This window comes from Gossypium hirsutum, chromosome A06 (assembly GCF_007990345.1).
Source record: "Gossypium hirsutum isolate 1008001.06 chromosome A06, Gossypium_hirsutum_v2.1, whole genome shotgun sequence".
NCBI classification, from domain to species: domain Eukaryota; kingdom Viridiplantae; phylum Streptophyta; class Magnoliopsida; order Malvales; family Malvaceae; genus Gossypium; species Gossypium hirsutum.
The window spans coordinates 90,529,649-90,556,033 of NC_053429.1; the positions used below are offsets into that span (position 1 = coordinate 90,529,649).

General features: G+C 32.6%; 1 long non-coding RNA gene across 1 annotated transcript; it reads left to right on the forward strand.

Annotated features, from left to right (window-relative positions):
- The first annotated feature begins 4,957 nt into the window (after window positions 1-4,957).
- LOC121230616 (uncharacterized) lies at window positions 4,958-26,385 on the forward strand. The gene is made up of 5 exons (XR_005928615.1): window positions 4,958-5,076; window positions 5,522-5,597; window positions 6,898-6,950; window positions 7,269-7,343; window positions 26,294-26,385. It is a non-coding gene; the product is annotated as an uncharacterized lncRNA (long non-coding RNA).

Genomic DNA, 26,385 nt, shown 5'->3' on the forward strand with positions numbered 1-26,385 from the left:
ATATGATACATTGAATCGGTAAGTATTTAATTGAATTTTTTTAGGTGATTTGCAAATTCTAGTAATGCCCCGAAACCTTGTTTCGATGTCGGATACAGGTTAAGGGTGTTACATTCCCATCAACGGCAAGGCTCTATTTTAGCTTAAATAATCAAACCGAAATTACTAAGAGGGGGTGAATTGGTTTTTAAAAATTTTTGTGGATTTTAGAGAGAAAAGATAGAAAATTGAACAAAAGAATTTAGAGTGGTTTGACCCCAATTATCTACTCCACTACCTAAGCTTTCCACTACTAAAGATTTTTTTTCAAATTCACTAATTTGACAACCTTTGAGGACAATGTTTAAACTTACAAACTCCTTTAAGGTTTCTACTCAAACTTTAAGATATATAAATAAACAACAAAGAAATAATTCTTTAAAAATCAAAGTGTTTGCAAATTAAGCTCAATTACAAAGAAAAACACTTGAGCTAATAGAATTGCAATGAAGCTCACAAGTGTATGAAAGAAAAATATGGAAATATTGGGCACAAAGGTTCTTTGATTGATCTTTTTGCTTGAATACTCTTTCTTATTGTTGTAGGACCTTTGGAGGCTGGTACTTACACCTTCTAATTCAATTCCAACCATTGTGGTTGTTGAGAAAATATGTAGAGCCATTGGGGATGAAAATACCCGATCATTAAATTCACCTACAACAAAAAACATCGATATTTTTTCTACGAGTATCGATACTAGTAGCATTTAATGCCTGTTTCAATGACTGTTAAAGTTAGTTTCAACGATACCAAAGACCATTTATCATTACCTGGTAAAAGGTATCGATATTTTTAAGTTGTTATCAATACTTTTTGTAAATGTTTGAAAAATCATCAGGTCAAAATGCAAAAGTGGCATTGATATAAAAAGATTGTATCGATAAAATTCAATAGGTACCGATATATTTTGAAAAGTATCGATACTTTTTGTATTTGTTCAATTTTTGTTTCAAAATAGTGTGCAACTTTGGCATGGATAAAAAATATGGCATCAATAAAAAATGATATGGGTATCGATACTTCTTGGAAAAATCGATACTTCTTGTAAGGAACAATTTTTCAATCGATTTAAAATTGTTTCAATTAAGTTCGAGAGTTTAAAACGGTTTTTGAACTTTGTCCAAAATTTTCTAAGTGTTCAAAACATTTTCTAAGATGTTTGTAAGTCTTGAAATGATTTTTATACTTTGAACTTAATAATTTCTTTGTTTAAAAGTAAATTTTATTTAAAAACATTTTTGTTTGTTATATCAAAATGAGTTATCAAATAAAGCTAGTTTAATAGTCTCCCTATTTTTGATATAACAAAACATTTTGGTAAATTTGTTTTTAAATTTGTTACTCCCCATTGTTAAACTTCAATTTGAATCAATGACTTGATTTTATAAATTTAAAATAAAAACTTGAGAGTGAAAAACTGGTCACTTAGATGTTGGCATTAAAAGATTAGTCATAAAAATAATCAACCAAATACCAACAATTGAATTTACCTTTTTCTTCTCTTCTCCCCTTTTTTTATATTAAAAATCAACAAATAAAGCTTAAGAGAGAAACTTTTTTAGTCCAAGAATAGAAATTGAGAAACTTAAAGGCAAAGAACTAACATAAAGATACCAAAATAAACCTTCATCTACAAACAAGATACCAAAATAAGCATTAATGTTCTAACATAAAGATAGAAAAATGTGCAATGAAAATGATTAAAATGCCTGAGAAAAAAATGTATGCACCTTAGTCTTCTTGAGGTGGTGGAGGAGGAGGGAATTGAGACATAAGATATGCTATATTTTCCTCCATCTTAGACATCCTACAGTTTAGACTACTAAAATTAGAATTAACTTGATCAAACGGATCATCTACTTGAGTATGAAAACCTCTAAACTCCTCACTTAAAGAAGTAACAACACTAAATATTGCAGCAACCAAGTTGTTAAAGTGAGACTGAGCAAATGATTAAGCAAATGAAGAAGCCAGTGGAGAGGCCTGCTCGGTAGGAGGAATACCATCATGCTCTTCTTCAAGGTTTTCATCATCAACCTCTTAAGGATTAGGATGGTCAACCTTAACCCAATTTTCAGTGAGAGGATTCATTTTAAATCTAGCTCAATGAAGCGCAGCAAAGCTAATAGGTTGAATTTTGATAGAAAACGGAGGATTGACATTGGTTGGGCTGTTTAGGCATGTAAAAATATATGAAAAGTATGTTATAAAAGGCAAGGTGAGAGTGCTATCTAGCTCATTGCCAATTCTCTTGGTAATGTCATTAAATAAAATTAAAGTAAGACTAGGACGCCTATTACTATTAAAATAATCAATCCACCAATAATTGGTAGATCGAAGAATGACATGTTTTGAAATGGGACCAATATCCATGTGATGATAAGGTGCAAAATATGATGGACATTGAGATTGGATGCATACGAGCATCGAACATTCAAGGCCAGATTGTAGGGGCCTTTCTTATTTGACTCACCGCCAGGAGAGTTTTAAAAATTTGCTAAAGTTTTCCAAAGTGAGACGAATAAGAGTTTTCATAAGAAAAGAGTTAATCTGTCTCACCCGTTTCATCATTTATGAGTCTAGCATTTGAATAAAATGCTCGAACATGATTAGCATACGTTGGTGAATGAATTTTAAAAAAGTCGATCTAATTCCATTCGAAAAATGTTTTAAGAAATTGAAAATTAATTTTGGCTAGGAATTCAAAATCAAGTGTTCGTGTAATGTTAACTTTGCGTTTAGAAAAATAATGGTCAAAACAATAAACATCATTGACATCTCTAAAACAATCATTGAAAGAAATGGTTTGAGCACTAGACAAAGATGTAGGACCGGAACAGGGAAGTTTCTTAATAGGCATTCTAACTAACTAGATTAGAGAGACATTATTTGCACTTAAAAATTTAGTTGGGGAATTTTATCAAACACCTTATAGGCAAAGGGTTTAAAGAAATTTTTAAAATTTTGGCTAAGATTCGAAAACCTCCTGCAAGAAAATATAATGTATATGTTCCAAATAAACCAAAAACACAATTTGTAACCAAGAATTTGACAGTAATTCAACATAATTTGAAATGGGAAAAATAAATTTTTACCTCGAAATTTCTTGAAAATGGTGAAATTTGATAGCAAACTTGTTGAATCCTTGTATAAAAAGGCAATGTAGGTTGTTTTGTGTAAAAATTTTAAAGAAAAAAATGAAAGATTTGGATATTTAGGGTCAAGAGGTTTTTCAAAAATGGGAATTTTTTTGGGGTTTTTTTAAATCTGTTGAAACACGCTACAACAATCTTAAAAAGATAATAAGTATCAAAACTTTTTAAATGAGTATTGATATTTTCTAAAAAGTATCGATAAAATAGTACCGGTATTGATACCAAATGTTGAATATGTTTTCCAAAGTGTAGAAAATTATACCAAACTTAGAATGACCATTAGGCAAATTCTAATGATTTCATATGCTTAAATATGTTAAATTTGAGTATGATGCATATGAATCATTGAACATTATAAGGCATGCAAAAATTGAATATTAACTTCCAACAGAGTCTAATTTAGCACATTCAAAGGCATTCAACAAAAATTAGACAAAATAAGTAAAAATTAGACTAATAATGCAAAATCAACTGCCCCTAATTAATTGCATATGAGAGCCATTTAAAAAAAATTATTCATGCTTTTTCAAATAATTTAAGCCAAAAAATATTTTGAAAACAACTATGTGCATAAATTTATTTGAACACAAAATTAAGGCAATGTAGTAATACCTTGTTCTCTTCTAAGTGCCCAAAATCTTTCTTTTTCTAATGGTTTTATAAAAATGTTAGCTAATTGATGAAAAGTCTCTACATACTTTAGAACGAGATCACCTCTTTGGACATGATCTCTAATGAAATGATGTCTTGTTTTAGTGTGTTTAGTCCTAGAATGTTGGATAAGATTTTTAAAGAGACAAATAGCACTAATGTAACGACTCGAACTTTAAGGTTATAGGAAAAATGTATTTTCAGGTCTCTGTTTCTGAAAAAAATGGATTAGAAAATATTTATTAAAAATAATTACGAAGTTAATTGAGTAATTAATTAGGCTTTAATTAAGTGAATTTAGCTTAATTAAGAGTAATTAGTAAAAAGGACTAAATGTAATAAAGGGTAAATGTTTAATTATAGATTAATAAAAAAGAAAAGGGGACCAAAATGGCAAATATGCCATCTGATATAGTTGAGGTGGCAATTAGATTGAAAAATCTAAGATTTTTCTTAGATTTTATATATATTAATTATTATTGTTATTGTTAGTATTATTTAAATTGATATTATATTATAAAATATAAATTAAATAAAGACAAGTGTATGAAAATGATTTGATATAAGTGTATAAATAAAAATATACACATTTGTAATACAAGTATTTGATAATAAATAGATATTTATTTAAATAATAAATTATTGTTATAATTATTAATTATTATTAATATTATATTATGAAATAAATTAAAATAGTGACAAATGTGTGGTAATTATAAAATACATGTGTAACAAATTGAATACATAAATTCGTAATTTGTATATTTAATTATTAGTAGATATTTATTATTTATAAAAGATATTTATTAATTAAATAATTATATTATAATATTTTTATGAAATAAATAAATACAAATAAGACAAATGTATGGTGCATATGGTGACATGTGTAATACTAATATACATACAATTGTAAAATACATTTATATTTACTTATTATATAAGTATATTATTAAGTTATATATATAAAAGAAAAGAAAAACAAGTGTATAAAAATCATTGGTACAAATGTTAAATAAATATTTGTTATTAAATAGATTTTTATTATAGTTATTATTGTTATTATATATATATAACAAAACAAAAAGAAAGAATAGAAATAGAAATAGAAACGGGAAGCCAAACGAAACAGAGAGCAGGGGAAGGAAAGAAAACAAAGAAGGGGAAGGAAAGAAAACAAAGAAAGGGAGAAAAGGAAAAATTGGGATTTCAAGGTTTGGAAGTTTAACTGGTAAGTTAATTTAGCCATTTTTACTTAATTTTGATGTTTTAAAAGTTTTGGAATAAGATTTTGATGAAATTAAGTTGATATTTTGAAAGCTATTAGATTTCTAGATAATGTTCATGTTGAGTAAAATGATGAAATAAGGGTTAAATTGATAGAAATTCAAGTTAGAAATGAAATAAGGATTGAATTGTAAAGTAATTCATAAGTTTTATGTTGTAGGGACTAAATTGATGAAATTTCGAAATTAGGAAAATATGCTGGAAATTTAATAGTTAAGTATGAGTTTGGACAAAATTTGAATAGAAATGAAGTATGAATTGAGATAGAAAAAGTAAGTGTATTTAGTTTAGATTAAATTGAAATTAAAGTAGAAATTGAATAGAAATTGTATTAATTAGATATAAATTAGTAGTGAATTAACGGATATGAATTGTTTTAATTCCCATAGCTAACGTTGTCTCGGGAAATCTCGACTAAGCAAGGAAAAATGGCAAAAACAACGGGAGTTAGCTCGAGAAAATACGGTTTGTATTTCTATAATTTGAACCTAGTTATTAATTGTTATTTTTTTTATTCAATGCATTTAATAAATGTTGAAGTGAGAATTATTGTGTTTATAATGGAAATGGATTAATTTGGTATGTGATGAATTTATATTGATTGAATTAAATTGAATTATATATTATAAATATATATATATGTGAATGAGATATTGTGCAATTATGATAATTGAATTTTGGATAAATGTTATGATAAATAGTTAAGATAGGAATTATTTGTATTGTGTCTTTATAATTGAAATGAATTGATTTAGTGTGTGATAAATTTATATTGAATTGATTTATGAATATATGTGAATGTTTGAATTGAAATGAATATTGATGTGGAAATTGAATAATAAATATTTGTTATATTGGAAAATACATGTAGTTGGAAGTGTGATGAAATTGATAGAAAATTGTGATTATTGTGAAATTGAATATTTATTAGTGAAAAGTGAATGGAATTATATTGAATTGAAAATATATAGTTAATTAATTAAAATATGAATTAATTGAAAAGTGAAAAGTGAATTAAATACCCTATTAACTAGTCAGGCTAGTCGGATATAGTTGGCATGCCATAGGATATGGAAGAGTACGGGTTTTGCCGGCTTACTGATCAGGCACTTATGTGCCGAATACTGTTACTGGTTACTGTTACTGTTACTGTTACCGATTTGGCACTTTGTGTGCCGGATATTGTTACTGTTACCGTTACTGTTACTGTTTAGGATTTGTTCCAATGAGGTGCTCTATGTACCATACTGTTACTGTTACTGTTTCGGCTTTGGCCGATGAGGCACTATGTGCCGTACTGGTGTGTTGGTTGGATCTATGTATCCGTTTAGATCCGGGTCATGTTAATAGGGGTAAATAAAGGAACTGGAAAGATCGACTGTTACTGAATAATTTAATTGTTACTGTATATTTGATTTTACTGAATAATTGACTGCTACTAGATAACCGATCAACTGATTGATACTGAATAACTGATTATTATTGAAATTGATTGTTACCGACTGTTATTGAATAAATAATTATTCTGATTAGCTGATTGTTAATGAATATTACTGATTGATTAATTGCTATTGAAAAATAATAAATGATTTTGAATTTAAAATAGATCTAAACATTGGTTGGAAAGTGAATGTTTGAATACTCATTGAGTTTGAATAGTTCAATATATATATATAAATTAATATGTTTTATAATTGTTTAAGTGTTCGGATTATAGAAATACCACTGAGTGTATACTTAGCGTACGGTTTGTTTCCGTGTGCAGGTTAAGGCTAGACCGTTGAATCAGCATCCCAGGCCGATCCCGAATTCAATGAGGTAAAGCATGTTGAGTATTGGTAATGGAATGTACATAGGACGTCTTATGAGAGTCATCTAGGTTGTGAAAGTCTTGATGAAATAAGTAAATTATGGTTGTCAATGGTATATAGTATGAAGTTGAAATAATTGATATAGTAAGTGATATATTTAAAAAGATTCATTGGATAGGTTATAAAATGTTTTAGATTGGTAAGATTTGAGCATATTTAAGTGTATTTGAATTGTTTGAATGTTAGAAAATTGTATTGGTTGAAGTTTTAATTTGCAGGGTTAGAAACATTTATTTTAATAAATGATTATAATTGAACTGTACAGATCGGTAATGCCCTATAATCCTGTTCCGGGGACGGCGTTAGAGGGTGTTACAACTAGTATTGTCACACTTGATAGGTATGGTATTTACATTAATTTCATAGTCCTTATGTTGTTGTTTCATCCATAAAACTTGAACACAACAACTACCAGTGGAAATGTATTCCGCTTCGATAGTGGACAACGCAACATTATTTTGTTTCCTTGAAAACCATTAGATTAACATGTTGCCAATAAATTGACAAATACTAGAGGTGCTCCTATCTAGTTTGCAACTTCTAAAATCTGCATCCGAGAAAGTATGAAAGCTAAATGAAAAGTCTTTAGGATACTAAAGTCTTAAGCTAAGAGTGTCTCTAAAGTACCTAAAAATTCTTTTAATGGCTTGTAAATATGATTCCTTAGGGCATGATTGATATTTAGCATACAAGCAAACACTAAATATAATATTTGATCTGCTTGCGGTGAAATAAAGCAAAGAGCCAATCATTGACCTATATAATTTGAAATCTACACATTTACCTTCATTATCTTTGTCAAGCTTTGTAGAAGAGTTTATTGGTGTAGCTTGTGGTTTGAGATTGTCCATCCAAAACTTCTTGAGTATTTCCCTTGTGTACTTTGCTTTATTATAAAGATGTCATCTTTCCTTTGATTGATTTGGAGTCTCAAAAAAAAGTTTAGTTCTCTCATCATGCTCTTATAATTTTACCTTGCATTAGCTTGGAAAATTCTTGATAAAGAAAATCATTAATAACACCAAAAATAATATCATCAACATATATTTGAACAACTAACAAATCCTTGTCTTTTATTTTAATAAAAAGTGTTGTCTCAACCTTCCCTTTACAAATTGAAAGTCTTTCATACCAAGCTCTAGTGTCACGGGGCTAGATCTTTAGTCTCGCAATCCGTGTGGCCTTAGGCAATCCATTCGTTCCAAACTTGCCTAAGTCAGCTTAACCACCACAAGTGAGGGTTCCTTTAGAATTCCTCCAAGGCACAAATTTATATAGCGGAAGTAATTATGCCAAAATAAAGCTAAAGACAACAGAAAGCCACAAAAAACTATGCAAGAGAAGTTTTTGAGTAAATGCTCTCAATTGTATTACTTTCTCTCAAAGAATACAAGAAACAATGAAAGAATAAAGTGAGTTACAAGTGAGGAGGAGGCTCTCTATCTATAGTTGAGCTCAGCCAAAATCGATGGTCTAGATCAAGTTACATCGACAGACGAGATTAGCCCATCCTTTAAATCTAGGGATTTACAAGATTATATAATCAATTTACATAATCAAATCAAATCTTATAAGATATGATTCCTCTCAATCTTCTAAGATTAGTTTCTATATTTACCAAGGTAGCCTATGTTGCCATATCTTCATCATTGGGCCACCTAGGCTTCAATCTGATAAGCTTCTCTAACAGTTCTTTAAATTAGGTTAGCTCTCGTGGGCTAAATGATCCCTATGTCAATGATAAACCTTCATGGGATACATTTCGTACGATGGTCATGGGTTTTGAACTACAACTCATGAAATTTTGCCTAACCCATCTTGCAATGTCCTCGTTGTGCCTTTGGATTGATACTGACTTGATTCCATCGGTCTAGTCTCGACACCTTAGCTTTTTTCTTCTTTTGAAACTTTTACCTCAACTTTCTTCGCCTCTTATCTCAAACTGTCCCACTCATTGGTACATCTAGTTGGCAAGAAGTCTCCACTGTAACTTGCCTTAATTTTGACTTGCCTCATGCAAAATCCTCTTGATTCATACCACTTGACTTCGAATTCCCCATATTCCCTCAGCGTCATTGCTTAAGAACTTTGAAAGGGCCCCTACGATTTTTCCAAGCCAACAAGTCAAAATTCACAACACTACCGAAGTGTTCGAAATGTACCTTACTCGTAGCATTTACTCATCCCGACTGTGTTTGCATCGCTTCTTTTCTATTGAAATCCAATACACTCCCCACCTTACCCAGAGGTGGTAGCTCCATAGTCGACTCCACAGGCCCTCTGTTGGTCTCATAAGCCACTAACATTCCCAAAGGGGCTTTTATAGCACTCCGTTCTGTCAGTCAATGTTTCTTCCATACGAAACATCCTCGACTAGTTGGATTGACGAAAACACCTTAGTCCCCACTTTTATATCTCGATGCATCGGTACAAAAATTTGTGATAACGAACTAGTAACGTTATGAATTTGATCAGCCCATGGAAATAGAATTGCCTGAATCCTGTCAAGGAAGTTTAAGCCAAGCACAAAATCATAATCATCTAACCGGATTACCTCAAATTCTTCCTTGCCTTTCCATTCGCTGATTTGTAGCTCGAGCTACTCCTACAGTTAGGGCCTCTTTGAAATTTACTATCTTGATCTTCTTATTCGATTTCCTAATCGAGAGACCAAGTTTCCTAACAACTTTTTTTTATATGAACAAGTTCGATGCTCCCGTATCAACAAAAGTACTTATCTTCTGACCTGCAATATTGATGTCTACAAATATCAACCCTTTTCTACCATTCCTCTTTGCAGAAATGAGTACCATCAAATTAATCCTCAATGTCTTTTTCTCAACAGGCTCCACTTCCTCTGGCTCATCATTCTTCTTGATAGCTGAAAAAAAGATAACTTTGGGCAATTCTTCTTCATATGAAGTCTCTTACAAAGGAAGCATCTCATCTTGCTCCCCTTCTCTTTCGGGCTATTAGGTCTCTATTTCCCATTTCGTGGTTTCCCATTACTACTGCCGCTGTTGCTACCATCATTGTTATATCCCTCTTCCTCACGGTCTTCTCTACCATTGCCCTTGGAAGACCAAAATTTGTTTCTCCTTGGAACAATCTCAAGTAACGACTTCGCTACAATCATGGCTTTTGACAGTTCTTAGACACCTTCATGTTCCAATTCCTTTTTAACCTACGGCTTCAACCCATCCATAAAGAAGAAAAATGTCTCATCTTCAGTCAAATTAGTGATTTGCAACATCAACTCACTAAACTATCCCACAGACTCCCTTATTGTACCTTGTTGTGAGAACTGATGCAACTTTGCCCGAGCCTCCTTCTTGAATATTCTGGGTAAAACTGTACTTTGAACTCATTTTGAAACTCTTCTCAAGTCCTAATTCCGGTTCCACCACATCTCACATTTGTGGGCCTACGACACCACCATAACGAAGCGACATCAGTAAGATATAAAGAAGTAGTATTTACCTTAGCATCATCATCCTTGATGCTCATGGCACAAAAGTATTGCTCAATCTCCCATAAGAAGTTATTCACCTCCCTTGCGGACCTTGTCTCATTGAACTTTCTAGTTTGGAAGCATCAATCTTATGGCCTGATGTTCCATTCAACATTCCTTTACTCACAACAACTCGGTACAAAGCAAGCTTTCCCACGAGCTCCTCTACTTTTGTGCTTAATGTCCTTATTGTGGCCATTGTTTCCTCCTTCAAAGCCATCGCCATGGCTGCAAGAGCATCATCCTTCTCTTTCAGCTTACCCACACTAGAATTGAACACCTATTGCATCTCATCCATATTAGAATTCAGAGACTCCAACACCATTTCTCTGAGTTGCTCTTGCTTTGAGTCCAAATCTGCAGTCCATCCCTCGATCATCTTGATATTTTCCTTCACATCATCTATGGACTCTTCGAGATTAACCAATCATTCCTCCAAAGCTAACATCATGTCCCGCGATTGATTTGCTTTTCTGGCCCTTCCACGGGTCTCCATTGGCTTGTTCTGATTGGTAACTTCTTTCGACATCCCAACGGTGCCTTCGCAACTAATAAATCTGACACCACTTGTCATGAGGCTAGATCTTTAGTCTCGTAATCCGTGCGACCTTAGGCAATCCATTCATTTCAAACTCACCTAAGTTAGCCTAACCACCATAAATGAGGATTCCTTTAGAATTGTTATAAGGCACCAATTTATATAGTGGAAGCAATTATGCTAAAAGAAAGTTAAAGACAATAGAAAACCATAGAAAAAAGAAAGCTAAAGACAATAGAAGCTACAGAAAACTATGGACAAGAGATTTTTGAGTAAATGCTCTCAACTGTATTACTTTCTCTCAAAGAATACAAGAAACAATGAAAGATTGAAGTGAGTTACAAGTAAGGGGGAGGCTCTTTATTTATAGTTGAGCTCCCCCAAAAACCGACAATCTAGATTAAGTTACATCGATGGACGAGATTAGTCTATCCCTTAAATCTAGGGATTTATAAGATTACATAATCAATTTACATAATCAAATCCAATCTAATCTTATAAGATATGATTCCCCTCAATCTTCTAATATTAGTTTCTCTATTTATCAAGGTAGCCTATGTTGCCATGTCAACGATTGACCTCCATAGGATACATTTGGTGCAATGGTCACTGGCTTTGATTGCAGCTCGTAACACTATGAGCTTGTTTCAAACCATATAAAGCTTTTGATAATTTAAAAACATGGTTTGAAAATTTTGAATCTTTAAAACTGGAAGATTGTTGAACATACACTTCTTCATTTAAAACCATTTAGAAAAGCACTTTTCACATCCATTTAATATAACTTAAAATCATTAAAGTATGCAAAAGCTAAGAGCATTCTAAGATACTCATACAAATTAATTGATATGGATTGACATAATACATACTTATCTAGCTAGGTATCTGAGAGTAAACCCTCTCTTTATTTATTTTATTTTTTATTTTTTTCTCTTTTTAAAATAAGCAAAGAGTCTATTCTAATGTGTCTATTCTAATGTAGTAAAAGACAAAATTTGCTTATCTTTCTTCTTCTTTTTTATTTGTTCACACTGTGGCTTCTCACATTCAAAAAGAATGTTAATACTTCATACATATTTAATTAAAAGATAACAATAGTTGGTTGAAAGGCCCAACAAAAAGTCGGGTCTAGAGGAGTTCAAGGATAGAAATAACCAAGACTCATCTCAGCTACAGTACAAATAGAAGCCGACCCCATTTCATTTATTTCTTTGTATTCTCTTTCATATTCCATTTCTTCATTCCCTTCTATGCAACTCTCTGGAGTTCATCTAAGTGATGTGCGTGATACAAAGTTCATGGTACAGAACCCTTGTTGTTCATCCCATTGTCTCGGCTTGTCTGAAATAAAATAAATAAAAAAGTCTATTCAAAAATCGAGAATCTCAATGATGTATTGTCTTTTATTTCTTGGCTTCCATTCTAGCTACAAAAGCATATGTTTCATCATAGTTTATTCCTTCATCTTGAGTGTAACCTTAAAAATAAGCCTAGCCTTGTTTCTCACTATGTTACCACTCTCATCTAACTTATTCTTAAAAACCCACTTAGTACCTATAGTAGATATTTCACATGATCTTTCTATAAGGGTCCATACATTACTTCTCTCAAATTAATTTAATTCATCTTGCATAGCCAACATCCAATAATCATCATTTAATGCTTCTTTGATATTTTTAGGCTCAACGGATAAAATAAATGATCTCTCAAAATCATACCATCCTTCACATAGTTGTACACTCTTGAATGATTGACTTCCTTTCCTCTATGGTGAGCTCCTTTAGAGCTTCTTGTGTTTGCTCTTGAATCTTGTCATTTGATGAATGATCTACTTTATCATCATTGTTTGATATTCCTACATCATCATCATCATCATCAACACAAGTATCCTTTCTAGGAAGAGGGTTAGCATCATCGAAAACATGTATTGATTCTCCAACTACTAAAGTTATTTTACTAAAGACTCTATAAGCTTTAGAATTTAAAGAACAACTAAAACAAATTCCTTCACCATTTTTTGCATCAAATTTACCAAGATTGTCTTTATCATTGTTTAAAACAAAACAGTTGCATCCAAAAGGATGAAAATAGCTAATTTTAGACTTTTTGTTTTTGAAAAGTTCATATGGAGTTTTCTTTAAAATAGGCCTAACCATTACTCTATTAACAATATAGCAAGAAGTGTTTATGTCTTCCGTCCAAAAATATTTTGGTAAATTGTTTTCACAAAGCATGGTTCTAGCCATTTCTTGCAAAGTTCTATTTTTCCTCTCAAAAACTTTGTGCTGAAAAATTACGGCTAATTCCATTTGAGTTGCAAAAATTTCTAAAACAAAGAGTTTGAAATTCGATTCCATGGTCACTTCTAATACTAGCGATAGAGAAACCTTTTTCATTTTGATTAAATTTTTGAAAATGTGATGAATTTTTCTAAAGCTTCATTTTATTACTTAAGAAAAGAACCCAAGTAAATTTAAAATAATCATCTACAAGCACAAAAACATATAGTTTTCCACCCAAGCTAGTAGTTTTAATTGGTAAAAAAAGATCAATGTGAATTAATTAAATAACTCTACTAGTAGATACATTATTGATAGGTTTAAAAGAAACTCTCTTATATTTGCCTTTAACACATGCATTACATCTGAATCAAAATCAATTTTTGGCAAACCTCCTACTAAGTCATTTTTGGCTAGTTTATGCAATATGCTCATGCTAGCATGTCGTAGTTTTTCATGCCACAATAAAAAGTTATTTTCATTTTTAGCAACAAATCATATGTATGAATCATGCATGTCATCTAAATGCACCATGTAAGTATTTTCTATCCTATGTCTTACAAGCATAATCTTATTAGACACAATGTCAATTACTTTACATCTATTAGACTAAAAAAATGACATTGAAACCTTTATCACACAATTGATTAATACTTAATAGATTATTCTTAAGACTGTTGACATACAAAACATTTCCAATAAAGATTGAAGAGGTTTTACCAATAAAGTCAATTTCTTCTATTTGTCTTGTGGAGTTGTCACAAATGTAACTTCTCCTCCACTTTTAGCTTCAATTTGATAAAATTGCTCTTGTCACTTGTCATGTGCCTTGAGCATCCACTATCAAGGTACCATGAGTTTTTGCTTGAATTTCCCACCTTGAAGCAATGCTCCTCTCCCTACAAATATAGAATTAAATTTTTGTTTTTGGTACCCAAATTCTTTTGGGTCCATAAGTATTAGTTCCTAAATTTTTTGTCTCTTTGGGAATCCATTTTGAAAGAACCTCTTTGTCTTGAGTAACACTAAGTCTTTTAAGGACCCATATACTCATAATAATTTTTCCTTTATAAAATCTTGATGGACCTCTATGTTTATAGAAATTAAAGCTTGTTCCAAAAAATTTTGACCTTGAGCTCTCTCATTTTTAAAAATTTTTAAAGATACTTTGTTAGATAAAGATTTTTCTTTTTCAAGCAACTCAAGTTGCTTTTGATAATCATCAGGAACTTTTGAAAGAAAATTATGCAAGTCTTAGTTCTTTTTCTCAAAATCATTTATGATGTGATCCAGCCTGGCGTTGATAGTCAAGTCAATCTAAGTTGCCCGATCGTGTTGAGGAAGAATCGTTCGACCTTGAGAAAAGGGTGTATTTGACTAGTTTGAGCGGAAGTTATCAAAAAGGGGTTTAAAGATAGGCTAAAAATGAATAAGATAGGTTTGCTCTAACAAGAAGGTAGGATAGATAATTTGATAGGAGGTGGAAATGGTAAAAACGAACTTAAACGTCAAGAACGATTCAACACTAAAGACAGTGTTGCCCCGGGACTTATATTGTTTAAGGTGGGTTAATGAAAGATAGAAGGATGGACCTTGACCCGTTACTTAGGAAAGTAAGAACCAAAGGTATAAAAAGATGGACAAACGCCACACCAAGGCTGGTGATAAGTTCGGATAGAAAGAGTTCGAGTTGACGCCACTAGCACGCTAGATAAGTCACTTGAGACTCGTACGAAAATAGAGATGAAGTAAACCTCACAAAACAAATGTTCATTCAATAATTTGGCAAAAAGTCCTTTCTTTAGTTTACAAAGAAACTATTTATAAGCCTAATATGACTATTGATATTCGGCATCTATGATGTTCAAACTACCTTAAATTCTATTCATATTTGTATTTAACATGTTCACACAAAAGCATTAAAATTCGGTTCATGCTTGAAGATGGTGCATGAATTGGCCGAACCATCATGTTGCTTCACTTGAGGCATTCATGCATGCTTAGCCTTGAAGAATAGCCATAATACCATGAATGTGCAGCCTTTTAATACTCCTACATCTCCCTTGGCAGAATTAGGCTTTAATGTGCCTTGAATACTAGAATTGAATGTATAGAAATTCATCTCCCTTGTGGCCAACGTCCATGCACTTTAATAAATGGTAGAATAATCATGCATGGTAGAAGAAATGGTTTGTTCTAGATGCTGGTTGGTACTTGCACAAATTTCCCAAGCATTTATCTTCCAATTGTCCATAAATACGATCCATGAATCTTCAAATACATGAACAATTAGCAACTTCCTCTTGCATGAACGTCCTAAATGCATGTGTCCCTTTGAATGCCGTCCATTGAACCGCAAATATGCATGCATCTTGCATTAACTCATCATCCATGCATCTATGTCGTCCAAGGGGTGTGTACCTGTACCAAACAATTAACAAATTAATTCTCCTTTGGACACACTAATTAATTCGACAGCATAAAACACATTAAACCTACACATTAATTTGGCCAGACATATTTAAACCTTGTAATAGATTAAGACACATTTAACACTTGTATGAAATAAAAACACATTAAATTTGGCTGGAAGAAAAACTTATTAAAATCACGTAATGAAATAGAAAACATGATGAGCTAAATTGAGCTAGGATATTCGGCCATGAGCTGTATCAAATTAAATAAAATAAGAGTAGTACGTATTTTATTATAATGATAAAAGAAACGAGCTGGAAAAGAACTAAATTAAGCTCAAACAAGCTGAGATAAGCTCAAATGAGCTGATTTGAACTAAATGGAGCTTGGAGAGCTGGAGATGAGCTGAGTTCGGCTTGCACAAGGGTCCAAAGGATCTTTAAGGAGCTGGTCCGAGCTTCTTCATTTGCATGAAGCTTTGATTCATCCCAATTTCGAGTGAATAAAGTTGAATCAGCTTCTCGAAAGAGCCTAGCTCAGGCTTGGGTCATTGGGACATCGAACAGCTTGATGAGTTCCTTGTTCGAGCTTGGTAAGCTCCCGAGCATGCTTACATCATCCCCCCTTCTTCAAAGTGACTTGTCCTCAGGTCAAGTCATTTGTTCTCCACAAAACATGTATTCTTATACAATTGAATGGGACGAATGGGCGCACGTAAACCTGAAAAAAAGCACCACTTGACAAGGAGAGATGTTATCATTGACATAGGGAAGAGGTCTAATAAAATGATAAGTTAGGACTGTGCAAACCCTTTTCAAATTTTTGATACATAATCGAGCAAATGAAGGATTGCAGAATTCAAAGTAATAGATAAGTCTTACCTTTTCCGAATTGGTCTTCATATTCGGCAACAAAGAAAGCATAAGACTCGATCTCAGTTTATAATCAGCAAGCTACAAGAATTAATCCAAACAAATTGTAGTCCAAATATCATTCGTGCAAAGCATGCATGATTAATATAAAAAGGTAGATTCGGTACACCTTCAAATAATCAAAACATCTTACATGCCAAGGTGTTATCGAATAAATGAACCAAGAGAAATGTTTCCAAGCATTCATAAATCTCAAATCTCATCCGCACATCATTGTTCAAGCAAATTAATTTCACACAGCAAGTCAATGAGTGCAAATTTTCATTACAGTGAGAAGTTTCATATGATTCATGATCTTGCATAATTAAACCTTGCAATTGCTGATTGGCTTTTACTTCACTAACAAACTCACCAACATCACAATTTCCAATAGTGATACTCACCTTGCTATCTTTTAAAACAAACATGTTATCATCAATCAAAGAATAGCAATTGATCACATCAATGGACAGATCCTTTTCAGAAAGCAAGTTATGAGCAAAGTTGTCAATACGATTCGAATGGAATGAGTTAAGGAATAAATAATTCTCACCCTGCTTATCGTTAGGAATAGAAAAATAAAGATCAGTTTTACCTTTTTCAACCAATGTAAACCTTCTTTCCTCGGAAAGGTATTGAAATCGAAGCTCATCATATGATCCTTGATAAACCTGAAATGAAGGGTGAACACAAAGACAATTCTCACTTTTTGAAGTGTCTCCTTCACAAAAATGATAGAGGGTAGTGTCAACATGGATGATGAACTCGAAGGGACATGTTGAAACGTTATTTACAAATTGAACATATGAATCGATACCAGGATCAAAAGCATGAGTTGATCTTACCTTTTCGAGATGAGACAAGAATTTCATATACAGCCACATAAAATGAACAAGGAACAATTTTAAGTTGTAATCAAAATCTTCAAGTTTCATTTCCTTAGTTAAAGTCCAAGCATCAGACAAACATAAATTGGTCGCACAAAATTTAGGATGCTTGTTTTTCCCACATATCGAACCAGAATGACAAATTCTAGGTTTGAACACACGAGTTTGATTACTTGTTCCAAAGTGTAGCAAGGGCTTCATTTTTGTCAATAAATCAAACATATTGAACCAAAAGGATTTGTGCAAACACAAATTCAAACAATCAAACCTCTTGACATTCATCAGAACAGATTTGCACAAATTCAAGGATTTCACACAAGGCATTAAATGATTCACATAATCACCATAATCAAACAATGTAAACGCCTTTTGTGAAAACCCGTTATCACGCAAGATCATATTTGGTGTTTGTGGATCTAATCGAACAACATCAACAAATTTTTCATCACAAAACAAATCAAGAAAACAACTTCTCATGCTTCCACTTAGTATGAATTTATCAACCACAAACAAAGAATAATGATTAACCGTTTCAAAATAAGGAGATCTATTAAAAACTAAGTCATCGAAAATTTTATCGACAACTTTCAAACCTGTTTGCCGTGGCTCAGTTGCTAAAGATTCCTTACCTTTAAGCACTTGTGGTTGGATTCTACCTTCAACCTTACCTTTTTTGATCAAATAAAAGCATCTTTCACCGGAAAAGTATTGAAGTTGAAAGTTATCAGTCGAATCTTCAGAAACTAGAAAGAAACAACACGAGGTAAACTCACATGTTGGTTAGTGGAAGCACCCTTTACTTGTTTTTGCTCCCTATCATCTTTTTCGTTCGTTTCTTTTTCTAACTCATTTTCAAACTCTCTTTCTTTTTCACTTGTCTCTTTTGAAGACTCACTCTCACTTTTTATTTCAATTTTCTTTTCTTGCTTGTACACTTTTTCTTTTCTTTCTTCGTACTTACTCTCTTTTTGCTCACTCTCAATCTTTTTTTTTTATCTCTTTCATTTTCTTCTTTGATTTCTTTTTATCTTCTCCTAATTTCATTCAGAATTCGCTCATTTCTCGCATTATCTTTTCTTGCCTCTCTTTTCTTTTTATTTCTTTTTCTCTTTTCGTTTCATTATAAGAAGAAGATAATAAGAAGGAATTAGAATGACAAGTTTTTCAACAGAAAGAAGGGGAAGAATCTACATATCAACCAAGTTCAACTCATCATGAATATTTCTTTGTGGATGATTGCCTTGGCACACTTGAAGAGATACATCGATCTTCTCGTTGGTGTCCTCAGGAAATCTCAAACTCGAAGTTTGCTTCTCCTTGTCTCAAATTCCTTGACGAATAGGAATCTCGATAAGAATTTCTTCCCGAATAGTCTTTAGATGTGTGTCACCGTGATAATCTTAACTCCATGTCTCAACTTGGCAAAATTTGTTTTCATTAAGCTCTTGCTTGATGGCATAACTTTTCTTGGATAGGCTTGATTTTTTGGTTGAGCATGTACTCCATCTCTTTCATCAAATATTGAAATTCAGATTCTGAAAATTCTTCTCAAAACATGATTAATTGATGAAGGAAAAGGAATTAAAATAAAACAGAAAGTAAATACCTCATCACAAAAAACCCCCTCACAATTCACTTGGAAAGAAAAATAAATTTTTTCACTCACGCTCGTGTTTACACTCATTTTAGGCTTTTTTTTTCAACACTCTAATGCAGTCAAACGCTTTTTGCCTTTTACCACTCGATCTTTCTCTCATAATTTCGTAGTTTGTCTTGTTAAACTTATTTGCTTCTTAGGGGTCGGTTTCAAGGTGGTTACAATGGCTATATTGTATTGGGTGTGTGGTAGGCTGAAATAAAAGAAATTTCCGTTTAAGTGTGGCGTTGGGAAGGGTAATTAATGGCAAATGATAGAAAATTCAAACTGGTTGGATCGGGAATACAAAGATGAATGAATAAATTTCAACACTTTTTTTTAAACTTTGAATTTTCTTCTTTTTTTTTTCAATTACAAATGATAAATAAAAATGGAATACTTTGATTCACGAATTTTTTTTAATAAAATTTTTTCAATTTTTTTTCAATTTTTTTCAAACACTTACTCCAAAACTTCACGAACGTCGATACTTTTTGATTTAGTAGCTCTGATACCAAATGATGTGATCTGGCTAGGCGTTGATAGTCGAGTCTATCTAAGTTGCCGGATCGTCAACGAGGAAGTATCGTTCGTACATGAGAAAAGGGTGTATTTGGCTAGTTTGAGTGGAAGTTATCAAAAAGGGGTTCAAAGATAGGCTAAAAATAAATAAGATAGGTTCGGTCTAACAAGAAGGTAGGATAGATAATTTGATAGGAGGTGGAAATGGTAAAAACGAACTTAAACATCAAGAACGATTCAACACTATAGACAATGTTGCCCTAGGACTTATATTGTTTGAGGTGGGTTAATGAAAGATAGAAGGATGGACCTTGATCCGTTACTTAGGAAAGTAAGAACCAAATGTATAAAAAGATGGACGAATGCCACACCAAGGCTGGTGATAAGTTCGGATAGAAAGAGTTTGGGTTGACGCCACTAGCACGCTAGATAAGCCACTCGAGACTCGTACGAAAATAGAGAGGAAGTAAACCTCACAGAACTAATGCTCATTCAATAATTTGGCAAAAAGTCATTTCTCTAGTTTACAAAGCAACTATTTATAAACCTATTATGCCTATTGATATTCGACATCTATGATGTTCAAACTAACTTAAATTCTATTCATATTTGTATTTAACATGTTCACACAAAAGCATTAGAATTTAGTTCATGCTTGAAGATGGTGCATGAATTGGCCGAACCATCATGTTGCTTCACTTGATGCATTCATGCATACTTAGCCTTGAAGAATAGCCATAATTCCGTGAATGTGCAGCCCTTTAATACTCCTACATCTCCCTTGGCTGAATAAGTCTTTAATGTGCCTTGAATACTTGAATTGAATTTATATAAATTCATCTTCCTTGTGGCCAATGTCCATGCACTTTAATAAAGGGTAGAATAATCATGCATGAGAGAAGAAATGGTTTGTTCTAGATGCTGGTTGGTACTTGCACGAATTTTCCAAGCATTTATCTTCCAATTGTCCATAAATACGGTCTATGAATCTTCAAATACATGAACAATTAGCAGCTTCCTCTGGCATGAAAGTCCCAAATTCATGTGTCCCTTTGAATTTCGTCCATTGAACCTCAAATATGCATGCACCTTGCATTAACTCCTCTTCATGCATTCGGCTGAACCTAAACACACATTAAACACACTAAGTTAAACATGAATTCGGCTGAACCTTAATAAAACATCATCTAGACATATTGATTAACATATTAAATAAATTAGAACACATTTAATTATGGACTAGCTAGTATATTAAATTCAGATAGTTCAGACATGTGAGAACAATTAATGAACTAATTTGAGTTAAGGAATTTGGACATGAGCTGTATCAATTTGAATAAAATAAAACTAATACTTAGTTTATTAAAATGATAAAAGAAGTGAGCTGGAAAGAAACTAAATCGAGCTCAAACGAGCTGAATTAAACTTAAGTGAGCTAATTTGAGCTGAGGGAAGCTGAAGATGAGCTATAATCAGCTTGCACTAAGGTGCAATGAGTCTTTAATGAGCTGGTCTGAACTTCTTCTTTAACATGGAGCTCACTTTCAGTCTAGAGTTGAGCAATTAAAGCTGAAACAGCTTCTTGAAGGCGCTTAGCTCGAGCTTGAGTCATGGGACCTTTAGGGAGCTCAATCGGAATAAGATTAGAACTTGTTGAGCTCGGGGGTGTGGTCACGTCATTCCCCCCTTCTTCAAAGTGACTTGTCCTCAAGTCGAGCCGTTTGTTCACTTGAAAATATTTCTTCTTATGCGGCCCTTCTTGGATGAATGGGGTGAATGGTCTCACGTAGACCTTTTCAAATTGACTAGCCATATTCGGCAGTAGAGTTGGCAAATGAATCAATTGAAATGGATAGCCATAAGTCGACAAGAAGTTATCCAAACAAACATGTAGATCATGCATAATCGTATTAAGACAAGTTTGATTCATTTAAAAGGGCAGATTCAAAACACCATTTCTACAGTTAACTGAACAAAACATTTTACATAACAAAGCCTCATCAAATGTCCGAAACAAAAATAGATATGTTTTAAGGCATTCGAACATCTCAAATTGCTTCCATAAGTCATCGTTTAAAACAAACACTTCATTGCTAATCAGAGAAGAACAATCAATCACATCAAGATACAAATATTTTTCAAAAACCAAAGCATCAACAGAGTTTTCATCATCATTCGAATAAAATAGAGATGTCTTAAGATTTTCCAAAGTCATTCCTTGTTTACCTTTAAGAGTAGGAAAACAAAGATCGGTTCTACCTTTTTCGATCAACACAAACCTTCTCTCCTTAGAGATATAGTGTAGTCAAAACTCATTATACGATCCTTAAGAAACCTAAAATGAAGTGAAACACAAAGACAATTCGCGCTTTTCAAAGTGTCACTTTCACAAAGATGAAAAAGGTTAGTGTTACCATGGATGATGAACTCGAAGGAACTTTCTGAAATGTTATTCACAAATTGGACATATGAATCGATGCCAGGATCAAAAGCGTGAGTTGGCCTTACCTTTTCGAGATGAAACAAGAATTTCATATACAACCACATAGAATGGACAAGGAACGACTTTAAGTTATAATTAAAATCTTCAAGTTTCGTTTCCTTGGTTAAAGGCCAAGCATCAATTAAATTGTTCGCACAAAATTTAGGATACTTGAGTTTCCCACATATTGAACCAAAATAAAAAATTCCAGGTTTGAACACACGAGTTCGATTACTTATTTCAAAGTGTAGCAAAGGTTTCTTTTTTGTCATTAAACTAAACTTGCCAAACCAAAAGGATTTGTGCATACACAGAATCAAATAAACAAACCTCTTTACATTCATCATAACAGATTTGCACAAATTCAAGGATTTCACACAAGGCAGTAAATGATTCACATAATCACTACAATAAAAAAAATTGGGATGTTTATATGAAAACTCATTTTCATACATGACCGAGTTTTGCATTTGCTGATTAAATGCTACGAAAACTCATTGTCATACATGACCGAGTTTTGCATTTGCTGATTAAACGCTACTTCAACTTCACGCTTGACAATACAATGATTTTCATTAGAAAAACTCTTCTTACCACCTTTTAAAACATCAACATTAATCAAAGAAGGAAAATTAACCATATCAAAGCATGAAGCTTTTTAAAGATGAAGTCATCGGCAATATTTTTACCAACATTCAAGAAGGATGGCTGAAATTCCAGTGCTATGGAACCCTTACCTTGCTTACCTTTAAGTAATGGCGGACTAAGGTTGTTCACAATCTTACCTTTGTTGGTAAACTTGAATCGTCTCTCATTAGGAAGATATTAAACTTGGAACTTTTCAATCACATCTTCAGAAACCTGAAAAGAAGCAACACGAGGAAAACTCATATGTTGGTTAGTGGAAACACTCCTCACTTGTTCTTGCTCCCTATCATCTCTTTTGTTCGTTTCTTTTTCTAACTCATTTTCAAACTCTCTTTCTTTTTCACTCGTCTCTTTTGAAAACTCACTCTCACTTTTTATTTCAATTTGCTTTTCTTGCTCGTACACTTTTTCTTTTCTTTCTTTGTACTCACTCTCTTTTTGTTCACTCTCAATCTATTTTTTCTCTCTCTCATTTTCTGATTTGATTTCTTTTTCTCTTCTCTCAATTTCATTCAGAATTCGCTCATTTTCTCACATTTTCTTTTCTTGCCTCTCTTTTCTTTTTTTTTCTTTTTTCGTTTCATTACAAGAAGAAGATAATAAGCAAGAATCAAAATGGCAAGTTTTTTGACGGAAAGAAGGGGAAGAATCTATATATGAGCCAAGTTCAACTCGTCGTGAATACTACTCCGTGGATGATTGCCTTAGCGCACTTGAAAAGATACATCGATCTTCTCATTGATGTTTTCGAAAAATCTCAAACTTGAAGTTTGCTTCTCCTTGTCTCTAATTCATTGACAAAATTTGCTTTCATTGGCCTCTTGTTTGATGTCCTAGATTTTCTTGGATAGGCTTGATTTTTTGGTCGAGCATGCACTCCATCTCTTTCATCAAATATTGAAATTCAGATTCTGAAAATTCTTCTTGAAACATGATTAATTGATGAAGGAAAAAGGGATTAAAACAAAATAGAAAGTAAATACCTCACCACAAAAAAAAACTCACAATTCATTCGGAAAGAAAAATAATAATTTTGCACTCGCGCTCGTGTTTGGACTTGTTTTAAGGCTTTTTCTTCTCTCTAATACACTCACACTCGTGCCTTTTACCATTCAATTCTTTCTCCCGTAATTTTGTATTTCGTCTCGTTTAGACTTATTTGCTGCTCTGGGGTCGGTTTCAAAGTGGTTTCAAAGGTTGTAATCGTAAAAGGTGTGAGGTAGGCTGAATAAGAAAATTTTGGGTTTAAGTGTAGTGTTGCGGGGGCAATTGATAGTAGAACGAACAACTTGATGATCGAGATTACAAATGGATGAATAAACAAGAACTTAAACATTTTTTTTATACTCGAATTTTTTTAATTACAACGCCATGATTACAATAGAGAACTTTAGAATTGAATTTGAATTTTTTTTAATTCAAAACTTTTTTTTTACTATCCTACTTCAGAATACTACGAACGTCGGTGGTCCTCGTTTTAATAGCTCTGATACCAAATGATACGAACTCGTCTCAGTGATGATTTGAGTTGTTTAGTTGCCCGATCGTAAAATTAAGAAGTATGTTTTAAAGTTTTTGAATTGGGTTGAAAAGAGAACAAATTGGCTGGAATTGTAACATCTCGAATTAGGGCCTAGTCGAAATAGTAGTTTCGAGACTACAAATTTGAGATAGAAATAATGATTTTATGATTCTTATGAGGGTTATGTTATGAATGCATGCATGCGTGAAAGTTTCATGAAGAAATTCTATGCATAAAATGTCTAATTGCATTTTAGGGACCAAATTGAATAAAGTACAAAACTTGCATTTTATAAGCTTTAAGCATAAATTGCTTTAGGTTATAAATTGGAGGGTCTTAATTAGCAATTTGACCAATTTCTATAATTTTGGACAAAAATGGACATGCATAGGGAAAAATGTAAAAGTGAATCCCTAGGGGTATTTTGGTCATTTGGTAATTAAAAGAATAAAAAGGAGAAAATAAGTCAAAATTGGTGTCCATCTTCTTCCTTTATTGCTGAAAATTGCAAGACACCATAGCTAGGGTTTGTTCAACATTTCCAAGCTTGATTGTAAGTGCATCCTAGCCCCGTTTTTAATGTTCTTTGTATTTTTAAAGTCTTTGAAGCATGATCTACCTGTTTTTAGCTATATTTTGAGCTAGGGTTCATGTATGAAATTTGACCCATGTACAACATGCATTTTGATGATTAATGGAGGAATATGAATGTTTGAGGCACGATAAACATCTTTTACTAGGTGATTTTTAGTGAAAACACATAAATAAGGGACTTGTTTGTAAAAATGTTAAGGTGAGTAGTAATAATGTGAAATAAAAGAAAATATGGGCTGATATGAGCATAATAAAGGTTCGACTAGGCTTGGGTAACCAAGAAAATGTATGCATTCCATTTTACGAGCCTAAGGACTAAATTATAAATATGTAAAAGTTTAAGGGTCAAAATATAAATTTTCAAAAGTGTGATTTATGGACCCATTTTAATAATATGAATAATAAATAAGTTAAATTTGGCATTATAGATAAAGAAAAACGTGAACCAGGACTTGATCGAGGAAAGAATAATGAATACGACGATTAGGCCCTATTATCATCATTTTGTACCGAGGTAAGTACATATGCAAATAATATGGTGTTGTAATATGTTTTTCTTATTACTTTAATATACTATGATAAATATTGTATTGTGATTATGAGTTATATGCTTATTGAACGTTATGAAAGCATGAATGTTATTATGGCCGTTACATACGACGTCACGAGCAAGTGCGATAAAAATATTATATGCAAGTGAGGAAAATCCCATTTGAACCATAGGAATAGTTTAGGATACAAGTGACATGTCACTAGGAATTTAGAAATTTGATCTCATTGAGTTGGTCCGAGTTCGTGATATATGTGAGAAAACAAAACTTGTTGAGTTGGACCAAGTTCGTGATATATGTGAAGCATCCAAGCTCGTTGAGTTGATCCGAGTTCATCATGGATGCGATGCATGTGACATCTGAGCTCGTTGAGTTGGTCTGAGTTCATTATGGATGTATACATATTATGAGGTAGCTTTGGCTATGTATGTATTTGTGGCACTTAGGTGCAAGTTTCCGCGTATCCAATAGTATTCCTAGTGTTCAACGGGTAATGAAATGATTGTGATTAAAGTCCCGAGGAGGACATATGAAAAAGGTATGGTTATAGATACTTTACGACGGGTACAGGTATGCATGCTAAACCTATGAGTAATGCCTCGATAAAGATTGGTTTATAATGAGCAAGTATATATGTGCGTATAATGAATAAGCAAAAAGGTTTGAATGATGAATACTCTTATGTATATATTTGCTATGTATTGCATGCTGAATATTTACTATCATTTCATATTATTTGTATGTGGACTTACTAAGCTTTAATGCTTACTCCCTTCTCTTTCCATTCTTTGTAGTTCTGCCAAGCTATCTCGGGGATCGGAAGTTGTCGGAGTATTCGATCACACTATCAAAAGACTATTGGGTATAGTGAAATTATTATTTTGAG